General features: G+C 37.6%; 1 protein-coding gene across 1 annotated transcript in view; it reads right to left on the bottom strand.

Annotated features, from left to right (window-relative positions):
- LOC126293368 (phosphoserine aminotransferase) overlaps positions 1-8,426 on the bottom strand; it is a 120,770-nt gene extending 112,344 nt beyond the window's left edge. The window contains exons 1-2 of the mRNA XM_049986570.1: positions 8,358-8,426; positions 6,038-6,236 (exon numbers count right to left, since the gene is read on the bottom strand). The gene's annotated coding sequence lies outside the window, so the exon portion shown is untranslated. The remainder of the gene's footprint in view (positions 1-6,037; positions 6,237-8,357) is intronic.
- Between the last annotated feature and the right edge of the window lie 5,936 nt (positions 8,427-14,362).

Below are 14,362 nucleotides of genomic sequence, written 5' to 3'. Positions count from 1 at the left end.
TGTCAAAAAGACACTTATGTCGGTGCATTATTATTCCTATACCTCCTCCTCCCCCCCATTTTCAGCCCGTGCTATGACTAGAATGAATCCCTATTTGTTGCCACTCTGTTGACATACTACCTCTTATAGTTTTATAGCACCGCGTGTCCACTATGCCGCCAGGTAAGTCTCATATTGGACAGTAGTCGTAGTGTTTTGTTTCATCAGTGTGTATTGTGAAATGGAAATAACTAGCAGGATATCTGCATAGTGTAAGACTGCTTGTTAATTTGTAATCAGTTTTCCTGGGTAAGCTGATAAAAGGGGCACTTTGCATTCTCAAATTCAAATAAATTACTTTCATCTATTATGTAATGGGTGTCTAAGACAATTCTGGATATTAACAAAATTAAAACAATTTTCTTGTTGCAATAATGTTTATATCAAATTTACAATTTTTTTATAAATGCTGAATAAGACCCTTGAATTTGGAATGATTTCTAATTTAATGCAAGCCCTACTAAAGATTGTCATAGCAGAATACAGAACCACACTAAGACAAGGAAGGATAACATTTCTGACACTTTGAATATATTGTTTTAAAGTGTCAAAACAGCCAACCTGCAATTTAATTAATTAATGACCACAATACAATCAAGACATGTATTATAGAATTAACAATGTTACAGTTTTTGAAAACTGTGATGTACGAGGCGTGTAAAGAAACTTCCACATGGGAAAAATATATTAAAAACAAAGATTCCAAGACTTACCAAGCGGGAAAGCGCCGGCAGACAGGCACATGAACAAAACACACAAACACACACACAGAATTACGAGCTTTCACAACTGGCAGTTGCTTCGTCAGGAAGGAAGGAAGGAGAGGGAAAAATGAAAGGATGTGGGTTTTAAGGGAGAGGGTAAGAAGTCATTCCAAATCCCGGGAGCGGAAAGACTTCCCTTAGGGGAAAAAAAAAGGACAGGTGTACACACACACACACACACACACACACACACACACACACACACACACACACACACATCCGTCCGCACATACACAGACCATCTCTGTGTATGTGCGGATGGATATGTGTGTGTGTGTGTGTGTGTGTGTGTGTGTGTGTGTGTGTGTGTGTATACACCTGTCCTTTTTTTTCCCCCTAAGGGAAGTCTTTCCGCTCCCGGGATTTGGAATGACTCCTTACCCTCTCCCTTAAAACCCACATCCTTTCATTTTTCCCTCTCCTTCCTTCCTTCCTTCCTGACGAAGCAACTGCCAGTTGTGAAAGCTCGTAATTCTGTGTGTGTGTGTGTTTGTGTGTTTTGTTCATGTGCCTGTCTGCCGGCGCTTTCCCGCTTGGTAAGTCTTGGAATCTTTGTTTTTAATATATATATATATATATATATATATATATATATATATATGTGTGTGTGTGTGTGTGTGTGTGTGTGTGTGTGTGTGCGCGCGCGCGCGCGCGCGCGCTAAGGTATCTCAATAATTTTATTTTTATATGAAAGCCTATACCTTAATCTACATTTCTACATAATTTCCGTCAATACTGAGACACTTGTCATAACGTCATACCAATTTTTGAATACCCTCCTCATAGAAGTCTGCTGCCTGACTTTTTAACCACTGCATCTTGAAAACGCTGACTGCCCAGGTGTTTCTTCAAGTGCAGGAACAGATGGTAGTCACTGGGTGCAAGATCAGGACTGTATGGAAGATGATTTAGAGTTCTCCATTGAAAAGATGTGATGAGATCTTTGGTCTGATTCACCAAATGCGGACAGGCACTGTCTAGCAGCAAAGCTATGCCCTTGCCCAACTTGCCATGTCTTTTGTTCTGAATTGAACAGCGCAGATTGTGCAATGTCTCACAGTAAGCTGCTGCATTGATTATCTCATTATGAGGCAGAAATTCCACAAGCAATACTCCTTTTCTGTCCCAAAAAACTGTGCACACGATTGTCCAGGCAGAAATTGCTTGCTTTAACTTCACTTTTCTGCGTGAATCTGAATGCCGCAATTCCATGGACTGTTGGTTTTATTCTGACGTGACATAGGCCACCCACATTTCATCGCCCGTAACAATATGGCTTAAGAAATCATCACCGTCATCGTGGTACCACTCAAGGAAAGTCAATGCACTGTCTAAATGTTTGGTTTTGTGCACATCCGTCAACATTTTCGGTACCCAATGTGCGCACAATTTTCGGTAATTCAAGTGCTTGGTCACAATGCCACACAAAACACTATAAGAAAAATTAGGCATGTCATCCCGCAAGGAGGAAATCGTAAAGCATCTGTTTTCTCTCACCTTATTGCCCACTTCCTGCAACAAACTTTCATTAACAACCGAAGGACGCCCACTCTGTTGTTCACCATGTACATTTGTGCGGCCACCTTTAAATGCTCTCACCCACTTTCTTACCATTCCATCACTCAATGTTTTCTCTGTAAACTGCGCAGATCTCACGATGAATATCGATCGCTTTTAGGCCTTTAGCACTAAGAAATCTTATAACATCCCGTACTTCACAGTTGGTGGGACTCATGATTATCGGAGGCATCTTGAACACTCAGTACACAACGTAAACAAGGAAGAATCAGACTGTGATGGCGTCAGTGCGTATACAACAGATGTAGGTACCTGTGCGCATGCGCAGAATGCCGACTGCAGCGCTGCTGCCACGGTGTGGCAAAATGGTACTTACTTAAAAACACGCCTCATATGATTGTGGTTATCTGCTTTGAATAATTTTCTTGTTGCTCACTTTAGCTGAATAACTAAGAGAGAGATTACACACCTTTGGAGAACTCAGGTTTCTTAACGTTAGGACGCTAAAGAAGGAAAATATTACACTGTTACTAAGCCATCATGAATTTTACTACTCCATATTTTATTCAAAGGAAGTCATACTTTATAGTGTATGCACTATTAATTACTGTTATAAAGTCTCCAATGGTATGTCACATACAAAATAAGTACAAAATGTCCTGATTTTACACCCTGTATTAACAATACCAGATTGGTTGGAACCACACATCAGTACCAATTAAATTCTTAAATTTTAGGGTTATATTTCATGGATTAATATTTCCAAATCAAATTTATGCAGTCAAAATATACATATGAAGTGAACAGGTGTCAATACATCAAGATAATGTACATGAATTCACTGCCACTGAGTAATATAATGAATAATCCTTTTATTTGCAACTCTTTGTTGACATGTTAATTCATCAGGAAAGTAAATACTGGGCCTCTCCCTTGATATGTGGTGGCCAAGGATACCTAAGTTTTCACTGACTGCTTGGAAGGTGATAATTACATTTGAACAGTTACTTATGGGAATGGTAACAAGGGTGTGGCCTACCTATGGCAAAAACATAGTATACTAGTACCAAATATAAGCAAGCACATGTCTCCATCTTAAAATCTGGTCAGCACCAATGATGAATAAAAATTCAATGACTTCATGAAAAACCACACTAACAAAGTATAATTCAGTCTAAGTTTCAACAATACATGTAACAACTATAAAGGTAACATATTTTTAATTATTATAATGATAAAAACAATGGGAATATGTTTACTCAGATTTATACAATCTAACATTTTATTTCATTTATCCTGCCTCCAATAGCAAGTATACGACTTTTTCTCTACAGGTCAAGGGGATTGCTCAATACAACTAATTGGCTTTGGTTGTGAGTTTGTGATGCCAATGAATCTGACAAAACCTGGTTGTGGCAACAGACTGATAAGTAGCTCAGCCTGTTTTCAAAATACATATCATCATATTGCAGTCGTCATATTGTTTACAGTGTGTAAGGCACGGTTCAATATCAGGTTTGCTGTTGGAAAAGTTTTGGAGTTGGGTTGCAAAGTGATATTTCCAACAGATATTACGTGTGAAAGAAAGAAAGGTCCTTTAGCAAACCTGCATGATCAAATGCAGGTTTAGGGCTGAAAATGAGGCTCTTAGTTAATACAGAGGGGGGAGGAGAGTGCTTTAGATGAGACAATAGGGACACTGTACTGTTGTGACTGGTTCTTGGGATTATGGGTTATTCTTGGTCTGGGAGGCAGTGGTGATGGCTGTGGGATGTTAAGGAGGTTGACCAAGCTTTGTTTGTAGGAGAGGATTGGTGGTTGATGGTGTGGCTGTATAGGGAGCTGCAGAGGGACAGGAAGGGAAATACCACTGCTCAGGTAGTTTAGAAGAAGGTGGATAGCTTTCTGAGGTGAAATCTGGCATGTTGTTGCAGTCTTAAGTTGGCTTGGTAGACGATACCATTCAAGGAAACATGAGGGGTAGATAACGGCAGGATTTTGTAGAAGGAGAGAAGTCTGGTAGAGTGGAAACTGGCTGATGAGGCATGTAGGTCACAGATTAGGCAGGTAAGAGCAAGAGATTGCTGTACCTGACATTTTAAAAGAGCATGGTGTAGGGTTGGGTTGCATCGACGTTAAGCTTTTTGGAGTAACTCCAAGGGATAAGCAGGTTTCAAAAAACAGAATGTAGAACCTTAGTTTTGATAATGCAAAGGGATGTTTTTGAGAGGAACAGATGTAATATGAGATGGGATTCATCAAGGCAAGAGAGGACAGTTTGGAGAGTTAAAAATCGTGAGCATGGCAAAAAAATAAAAAAGGCAGAGGGTGGAAAAGATAGAAAAATGGAAGAAAAGCAACAAAAAAAGTTGGAAAAATCTGAACAAAACTCGTTAATAAGAGACAATGACTAAAAGGAAAAGCTTGATCAGGAAAGTCATGAAAACAGACAAAATTTTAAAAACTGGGTAAACAGAAAGCGAAAATCATAGGAGAAAATTTACACAACTTAGCCTTACAATTACAGTGACGTAAGAAACTGCAATTAAAGTTGATCTGAATGAGATTTTCACTCTGCAGTGGAGTGTGTGCTGATATGAAATTTCCTGGCAGATTAAAACTGTGCCGGATCGAGACTCAAACTCGTGACCTTTGCCTTTCGCAGGCAAGTGTTCTACCAGCTGAGCTACCCTTTCTTTCAGGAGTGCTAGTTCTGCATGATTCGCAGGAGAGCATCTGTAAAGTTTGGAAGGTAGGAGACGAAGTACTGGCAGAAGTAAAGCTGTGAGGACGGCGCACGAGTCGTGCTTGGGTAGTTCAGTTGGTAGAGCACTTGCCCGCAAAAGGCAAAGGTACCAAGTTCGAGTCTAGGTCCGGCACACAGTTTTAATCTGCCAGGAAGTTTCAAATTTGATCAGAGAAATTTGCAATAAAACAAATGCACAAAAACATGAAAGAATTACGTATAAACAAGGTAAGCGGATGGTGGAAAAGAAAATAGTGTCAATTTGCAAGTATTTTTCACAAATTTAACAGCTTTTTCTTCCCACCTTCCATTTGCCTTGTTTGTATGTAATTCTTTATCATGTATTATTTACAGTGTTTGTTGCATGTTTCTTATGACACAGGTTAAAGCCAAGAATTCATATCAAACATTCTTTTATATCCTGCTCCACTTATTGGATTAATGAAGGTGAGTATTTTTATCCAACTGCTAAAGTTTTAAGTAGCTCCTAGGTGTAAATGAAACCAGAAATAAAACAAGAATGATAAGACAATGAATGGACAACTGAATACCATTATAGTAAAACTAGGTCATTAGACAATTACGCACTAGGCATTTCTTTAATACTCAGTTGCTTTAGAATTCAGTAATAAAGTACAATAATCCAAAACATTTATATCATTAATGATGCACTTCATTGAACTACACGTGTTGCAGTTCCTTGTAACATGTTAATCTTCTGAACATCAGTAAATACCTTTTCACAAAAAGGTATTGGTTTGCTTCAGTAGCATAAACTCCGAACCACTTTCTATAAAGAAATTTGAGCTACTGTTCAAAATAATCCACTCTTCAATAATTACACTCCACACTATTTCACAGGTTGCACATACTTGTCGATCTAAGGACAATCTTTCATGATTCTCAGTTAAATGCTTCATTTGTTCTCCCTTCTTTTGTCTTGCTTATCTGTCTCTTCCAGAATACTTACAATTTTTTTGATATCTTTGATTAATTTTGCAAGAGCTGCTGGATTAGCTCCATGTTCCATCAGCCGCATGCTGAGCACCAGAGTTTTCGGATCGAGATCCACACCCATCAGCTGCGAAACTTCATGCATCTTCTTGATCAGATCCTGAGCCTCAAGAACTTTTTCTAAATTTGGATTCCCTTTTCCTGCCATTTTTTACCTGGAACAGGAAAATTAGAAAAATTTCACTTGAAATACAAAACCATTGTTTAACATATTTCTCTAATGGTTTCTGTTTGAAAAAAAAGAAAAAAAAACTTTAAATACTATTACAGAGGCAAGGACAACATCTTCCTGCACTATCCTATTTTGTTAAAGTTTTATACATCTATGTATTATCTGTAATGCGTGTGGCATGTGTGATACTCTTGTACTGCATGGTCTATGGATGAATAAATAATTCCTGCTTGATGCACAGCATAATTTGAGAAAAGGTGTCAACCAACCTAGCACTGCAAACATTGCAACATGCATAAAGTCAGTAAATGAACAGAAAGTTTGTGGGATATACCTAGACATCTCAATCAAAACAGTCAACAACAAATGTGCAAGGGGAAAAGCAGTCGATATTGTTTGACCATTCATGAAATAAAGATACCTGTGTGAATGTTTACTTAACAAGTGAAGTACGGTTTGTCTCCACTTCTCTTAATTCTTCACATGAATGAGCTATCTGTGCCAATAACAGAAGTTGATGTTATGTATGCTGGTGGTACCTCTTTCATAGCTGTGACCATTGTGAAATAATTTGAAAAATTTCAGTCTCAGCATCATAAAGCTACGCTGCAGATGAATCCCAGTAGAAATATCCAAAAGTTGACTTCAATCTCACACATGGAAACTTTTCTGCATGATGAAAATGATTACAATTTTATGGCACCAATGGTTGGCAGATACTTTGTACAAGAAAATGTTTGTTGGAAAAATAATTTCATCCACACTTAACAACGAAGGTTTTTACTACAGTAAATAAGAGACATCATTTAATATATACTAAGAACTGATTTAATCAGAAGTAGCATACTCCGCACTGATCTGTGGTATAGCAGCTAATGTACATTCAAAGGTTGCTAAGACATTATCAGAACACCACCACAGGCTGTATTGACATAGTATCTCCTCACGGTAATTGTGTAAAAATATATAAATGTCTGACTGTGACAAGCATTTATAATTTACATCCATGAATTTCCAAATTTCATAGACAATACTTGGATAAAACAGCAGCATGCAATTAAAATTCCAAGAAATGGCAAAGAATTCTTGAAATTAAAAAACTAAATTTAACACTTTTCAGTTGCTTCTGAGAAGCCCTGTCCCAAGGACGGGCCTGGTAGGCTACATTCAGCCAGGCAAATGCACATCTTCATAGGCTGGCTGTAACTGCTCAACAAATCGACAGTTCGTAGTTCTCAGGTGGAGCCGGTAAAGTACAGGTTTATGGTTAGGGGAAAGACCCACCACTACATAAAAACTGAACAATAACAGAAAGACTGAGTTCCTAAATAGAGAAAGAAATTACACTGTAAACATTCCTGTCATTTACACACTCACATACGAATAGTTTGTATATCTGTGATCACAATCTAAGCACTAAGTGAAATATGTTGACAGTGCCATTACGTCAGCAAAACTGAGAGGTTGTTGCTATTATGGTTCTTGAATTAACTGCAAGGCATGTGGACTCTTTCACTTTCCATGTGAATGTTTCGTAAATTCTTGAACGTTATATTTAAGGAATATACTAGTACCAATGATTTTCATTTCAAAAGACTTTACATATTTTATTGTAATCAAACAGTTTATTACTATATTAAAGCATTTTATATATCATCATCAAAATCTTCTGTGGCACACAGCGAGGACGCCCAGTTAAATTCAGATGTTTGGTTAACGCAACAACAAATTAAGTCTACCACTCCTGCCCCTTCCCCTTCAAGAAACAAATTCTGGCTCAGCACCTGGATCTATTGTTTTAATTTTGTGTTTTTCACCTACCCATTACTGTAAAATTATCTATGCACACAAACGCATTAGTTGAGAAATTAAAACTTCTGTAACTGATTCCAGGGCCACACTGTGTATGCAGTTTTGAATTCGAGGTTTCGAGAAATGCCTTCGTTTCTGGCGGTATAGTATTACTTAGACGAACGGACAGAATAGAAAATATAGTGGGTAGCTTGCCGATATAAGTACAGTAGATTAACGTACATAACGATTTTAATGAGACCCGGTCAAGTCACTTCAGAAGAGGAGTTGGACACAACTGCGTTTGGCATACCTGCACGTACGATTCCTACTGCACTGATAAATAAGACACGAATTACCTATAAATCATTGTTTACACCTTGTATTCGAATTACACAACATTGCCGCCAACAGCTGTTTCGTTTCCAGCGATGCCAACCACCTTAAATTAGCTATTAATTTTCCAACAAAGATAATATTTATTGTTATTATCAATATTTTTAATTGAGAAGATAAATCATGGAAGTACCCATGGGATAAATACCACACAGCGATATACATTACAAGTACGATACATTTAAAGCAATTGATACAAATATTATCTAATAAATTTACTTTCAAATCATCAGCATGGATTCAGGCAATCCAGATCCACAACCACAGTAGCCTATGAATATTTGCACTCCATTCTAAAAGCTGTAGATGAAAATGAAATGGCTACTGGAATATTCTTGGACCTATTTGACATTTTAGATCGTGGTATCCTCCTAAGTAAGTTGGAAAGAAAGTGGGAATTAGAGGTATTCCAAATGAATGAATTAGATCATATTTTACTAGCCGGCAACCAAAACTTGTTCTCAAACAATAGACCATAACTGAAAAAAAATTCAAGAAGAACAACATTCACATCAGAAACAAATACCTTCAAATATGGTGTTCCATAAAGATCAACGTTAGGTCCTATCCTCTTTCTTTAGTATATTGTTGACCTGAATGACACTGTCCTTGGTAAACAGAAAACTTTATTTGCAGATGACACCAGTATTTGATTACAGTGTCAGACCGGAAACAGCTTCAATTAACTGCAGATGCATCATTGCTGGAGCTAACACATCGGTTTGAAAAAAATGAACTTATAATTAACACTGGGAAAACGATGGCCATGAACTTTCATATATCCCACTATAAACAACAAAATGAACACGCATTGGAAACAAAACAACAAAGTTGTAAAATTAGTTTATGATGTCAAATTCCTAGGAATATATCTGCAGAGTGATCTCAAGTGGAAAACACACATTAGAGCTCTTACAACCAAGCTATCATCGATCTGTTACATGCTATGGATACTAAGCACAAGTTGTAATAGAGAAATAGTAATACAGGCATATTACACACATTTCCAATCAGCAATCCGATATGGAATAATATTTTGAGGGATCCACCCTGTAGTCAATCTGTTTTCAAAACCCTGAAACGCGCTATCAAAATCATCTGCAACATAAAAAGGCAAGGTTCAGGTTGCTCTCTTTATCCTACTCTAAAGATACTGAATCTACCATGCACATATATATTTGAAACAATAGTTTTTGTAAGAGAATATTTAAGAACCTCCAATACCTATCAGCTGAACAGTTCTGTACACAATTACACAACAAGAAATGGCAATAACATTCATGTCTCATATGCCAGAAGTCAGCCTACCAGAAGAGTGTCCTTCATAGAGGCACACAATTATATAACCACCTTCCTAACAACATCAAGTTGGTAAATAAAGACAGCTTGTTAAAAAAAAAGCTGAAGTCATTTCTGATGGGCCATAGTTTCTACTCTGTAAATGATACCTCTCATAATGAAACAGAATTTTATAATGTTAAATTAATAAACAATTTATGGCAACTATTTGTTTATTAAAGTGTACTAGTTGTATGTGTAATGTTGTATTAATGTAGATATTTGTAATCCACAGCATTGTATTCATCTTATTATGTATGTGTGTGTGTGTAATTTTTAAATTTCTGTATCATTTAATAACCTGTTCTATATCTGTACAAGATGTCACAGGACCAAAACTAACTAACGAAATAAAAACGAGATATCTCGAACAGAAAGGACCTTCTCCATGCCAAACAGCATGGATTCCAAAAACATAGCTCATGCGAAACCCACTTCACAACTTTCTCACATGATATAGTGAAATCTTTGGATTACGGCAGTCAGGAAGATGCAATATATCTTGATTACCAAAAGGCATTTGACTCTGTGGTACCACATCTACGCTTATTGCCAGAAGTACGGGACCGATGAAATCAACAATTTGGTCCCATATAACCTTACCACAAAATTCAGACGTATGTACACATGGGGCATCAAGGGAAATTGGTGACTGGGTTGAGAATTTCCTGCTAGGGAGCATGTTATGTTGAGGAGAGAGTCATCGACAGATGTAGAAATAACTTGTGGTATTTTAATTATTTTTGGGGACAGTATCAATCACAGTCTAACATAGACATAGACATGTTAGATTGTGATACCAATAGTAGCTTCATACTTTATACAAATGATGGAGTTATCTACAATGAAGTTGATCTACAGTGTGAATGAAGCAGCATAAACATTTAGTCAGATCTTTATAAGATTTCAAAGCAGTGCAAAGATTGCCAATGCGCTTTTAGCATCCAGAAATGTAAAATTGTGAACTTCTCAGAAAAAAACTGACAATAAGATCAGTGAGTCACAGTTGCAATCAGGCAGTCATACAACTACCTGTATGTAACATTCTGTAGGGATATGAAACGGAATGACCATACAAGTTGAGTTTTGGGTAAAGCAGGTGGTAGATTTCGTTTTATTGGTATGTCTCGAAAGTAAGTACTGTTTTATGAAAAAGATCATAAAAATTGTGTGTCAATATTCTGATAAAATTCTGGGAATGATATGTGTCCAGCATTGGTTCCCGAATTAAAGTTTCGGTAACAGGTCGCACACTTGAAGCAAGAACAGGTTCACATAACCTGATTTATCTTCTTATTACCATCATTTTTTCCTTGCATGAGAGTTGCAGTCACTTACACTAGCTCAGTTTCGTGCCTTTTGCGGACATACTGTGGTAATGATGGGACAACCGTCTGGTTTTAACAACCAATTGACTAATGGATTGTTTTTTCGTTCAGTCGGATTTTTCACTCGAATTAAACAACAGAATGATGCGAGTCACTGCGACCACATCAACTATATGAATGTTTCCACTCACTTTCTGGGTTTGAGTGTATTCACTTACTGAGAGCCAACTGACTGACTTAAATCTAACAATTACATCAGTTGATGATGTGCTTGAAATCTTATGGGACTTAACTGCTAAGGTCATCAGTCCCTAAAATTACACACTAAACCTAAATTATCCTAAGAACAAACGCACACACCCATGCCCGAGGGAGGACTCGGACCTCTGCCAGGACCAGCCGCACAGGCCATGACTGCAGTGCCTTAAACCGCTCGGCTAATCCCGTGTGGCAATCACATCAGTTACATAAATGTTTCCACTCATCTCTTAGGTTTGAACGATTACACTCACTTACATTTTCAGTCTTTTTGGTTATACATGAGCTGACTAGAACTGCAAACGTTTGTAGAATTGAGTATAAAATATATTTATAAAAATAAAGTATTTTCAAAATGTATGTATTTACTTCCCTATAAAAGACTTTTTTCGTACTTCTGGCATCATATGTGGATTACTGCATGGTTTCAAATATTGATAACTGATGCTGCCTTAAATATTTATGTATAAACAAATGAATAATTATTTTTTATTAAAATTTATTGAACATCTGTGTCTGTATTCCTGCTGGTTTGCATCCAACACCCATAAGTCTCTTTTTCAGTAAATGCTGAGGCCAAATACACAGAAAATATGTAAGATACAATTGCTTTAATTATTTGGTGCCCTCATCACTCACTTTTTGAGCATGTACTATCATTTTTCTGAAACATCTTTCTCATGAAAAAGATTTGTCAACAATTCTTTATTATTTTTTAATTTCTTAATTAATATAGTTCATCCTTGAATTTATCTCTAGAATCACTTTTTACCCAGTCATATGATTTTTTTTCATTCTCATGCCACTCAGGGTTTCAGCACATTGATCTAGACACAAAGCTCACTATTTACTAAAGGTCTATTCACAAATATGGATGGGAAATTGAATGAAAAGTTAGTTACTGGTACTCTATAAAAAGCATATATCTAAATGACAATAACAGTGATGACAATCAACAACAGAGTACAGTCAAGAATAATCAATGTCAAAACGATTATAGCTGAATGCACTGAGGATCACACGACTACAGCGGTAGCTTACAGTGGTCCAGAGGGTTGCAGACTTGATGTAAGAGTTTTACAGTCGTCATTAGCCATATTATTTACAACGAACCGTCAATGAAACTGGTATATGGAGATATGTGAACAGGCAGAATACGGTGCTGCGGTTGGCAACGCCTATATAAGACAACAAGTGTGTGGTGCAGTAGTTAGATTGGTTACTGCTGCTACAATGCAAGGTTATCAAGATTTAAGTGAGTTTGAACGCGGTGTTTTAGTTGGCGCATAAGCGATGGGACAAAGTATCTCTGAGTTAGCAATGTAGAGACGATTTTCTACTACAATCATTTCAGGAATATGTGACACGTATGTGTCATCTGTCAGAGACGTATCTAAACATACCAGGGGTCACATATCATTCCAACTGCACTTGTCCCTCACCATTACAGAGCCTCCAGCAGTTTGAACAGTCCCCTGCTGACATGCACGGTCCATGGTTCTTGAGGGTGCCTCCATACCCAAACACATCCATTGGCTCGATACAATTTGAAACAAGGAAACATGTTTCCAGTCATCAACAGTTCAATGTCAGCGCTGATGAGCCTAGGCGAGGGGTAAGGCTTTGTGCTGCGCAGTCATCAAGGGTACATGAGAGAGCCTTCATCTCCAAAAGCCCATATGGATAATGTTTCATTGAATGGTTAGCATGCGGACACCTGTTGATCGCCCAGCATTGAAATCTGCAGCAATTTGCGAAATGGTGGCACTTCTGTCACGTTGAACGATTCTCTTGAGCTGCCTAGGGGATCTTTTTCTGGCGACAACCTAGCACAGAGGAAATTGAAAGAAAAAATAGAAAAAGGCCGAATGGTTTTTTCAGCACAGCTGAAGCTTCATTTAGAAATCAGGGAACACTCAGATTATTCGTATCAGAGGCCTACTTGACTGATTAAAACAGTTTTCAGAATTCCATTAATATGTGAAAGTTAACCTCCTTCATGAAATTAAATTTACTACCTGACCAAGGAACCACCAAATTCGTTTCACAGCGTTGCTGTGATAACACTGCAAAACGGCTTAATAGCAAGCCAGTGCCTGTGAAAGTAGCCCAAAAAGTACCAAATTTGCCGCACAATATCGATTACACCACCTGCTTCTTTGTCCAGTTCCCCCTTAGTTCAGGTTGGAGCACAATTTTGCTTAGTGGTAACACTTGACCTATTTATTTAGTGCATTTAATTTACATACTCCCACTATGTTACAAACTAAGTAAAACTGAAAAAAGTCCAATTGCTGGTTAATGTACTTCAAAGTCAAGTGTATGCCAAATATTAGAAATATGTATGAGACAATTCCCCCTACTCTCATCCCCCACCCACAACACAATGAAGACTGCATGAACTTACAATACAGTTGGATTCCATAAGATTTTTGTAGCTCCTTAGTGTCACCTGTTGTTATGTAGACTGCCAGCATCTGTGGCCGAGAGGTTCTAGGCACTTCAATCTGGAACCATGCTGCTGTTACAGTCGCAGTTTCGAATCCTGCCTCAGGCATTCATGTGTGTGATATCCTTATGTTAATTAGGTTTAAGTACTTCTAAGTCTAGGGGACTGATGACCTCAGATGTTACGTCCCATAGTGCCTAGAGCCATTTGAACCATTTGTCACATAGACCACGTAGCAGTGTGAAGGGAAATGGACAATGATATACAGAAAGGAGTTTGATGGCATCTTAGGTACTAACATTTTATGCCTGTTAATCTAATGCTAGAGATAATAACATGAGGACATTTCCAAAATGTCAGCTGAATTTTTACTTTGACTAAAGAGTGTGTGTGTGTGTGTGTGTGTGTGTGTGTGTGTGTGTGTGTGATTTTGTTCCACATTATTATATTTCACATTCTCTCCATTGATTTCTTAGTGGCTTATACAAGCGATGTGTGAGGATGTCAGTGTTATGATAAAAATAAATGAAGGAAGTGTTCTGTACCAGA

The sequence above is a fragment of the Schistocerca gregaria genome, chromosome 10 (assembly GCF_023897955.1).
Source record: "Schistocerca gregaria isolate iqSchGreg1 chromosome 10, iqSchGreg1.2, whole genome shotgun sequence".
In the NCBI taxonomy this organism is placed as follows: Eukaryota; Metazoa; Arthropoda; class Insecta; order Orthoptera; family Acrididae; genus Schistocerca; species Schistocerca gregaria.
Note: the sequence above shows the minus strand (reverse complement) of the source record. Positions and strands in the feature narration are given on the sequence as shown.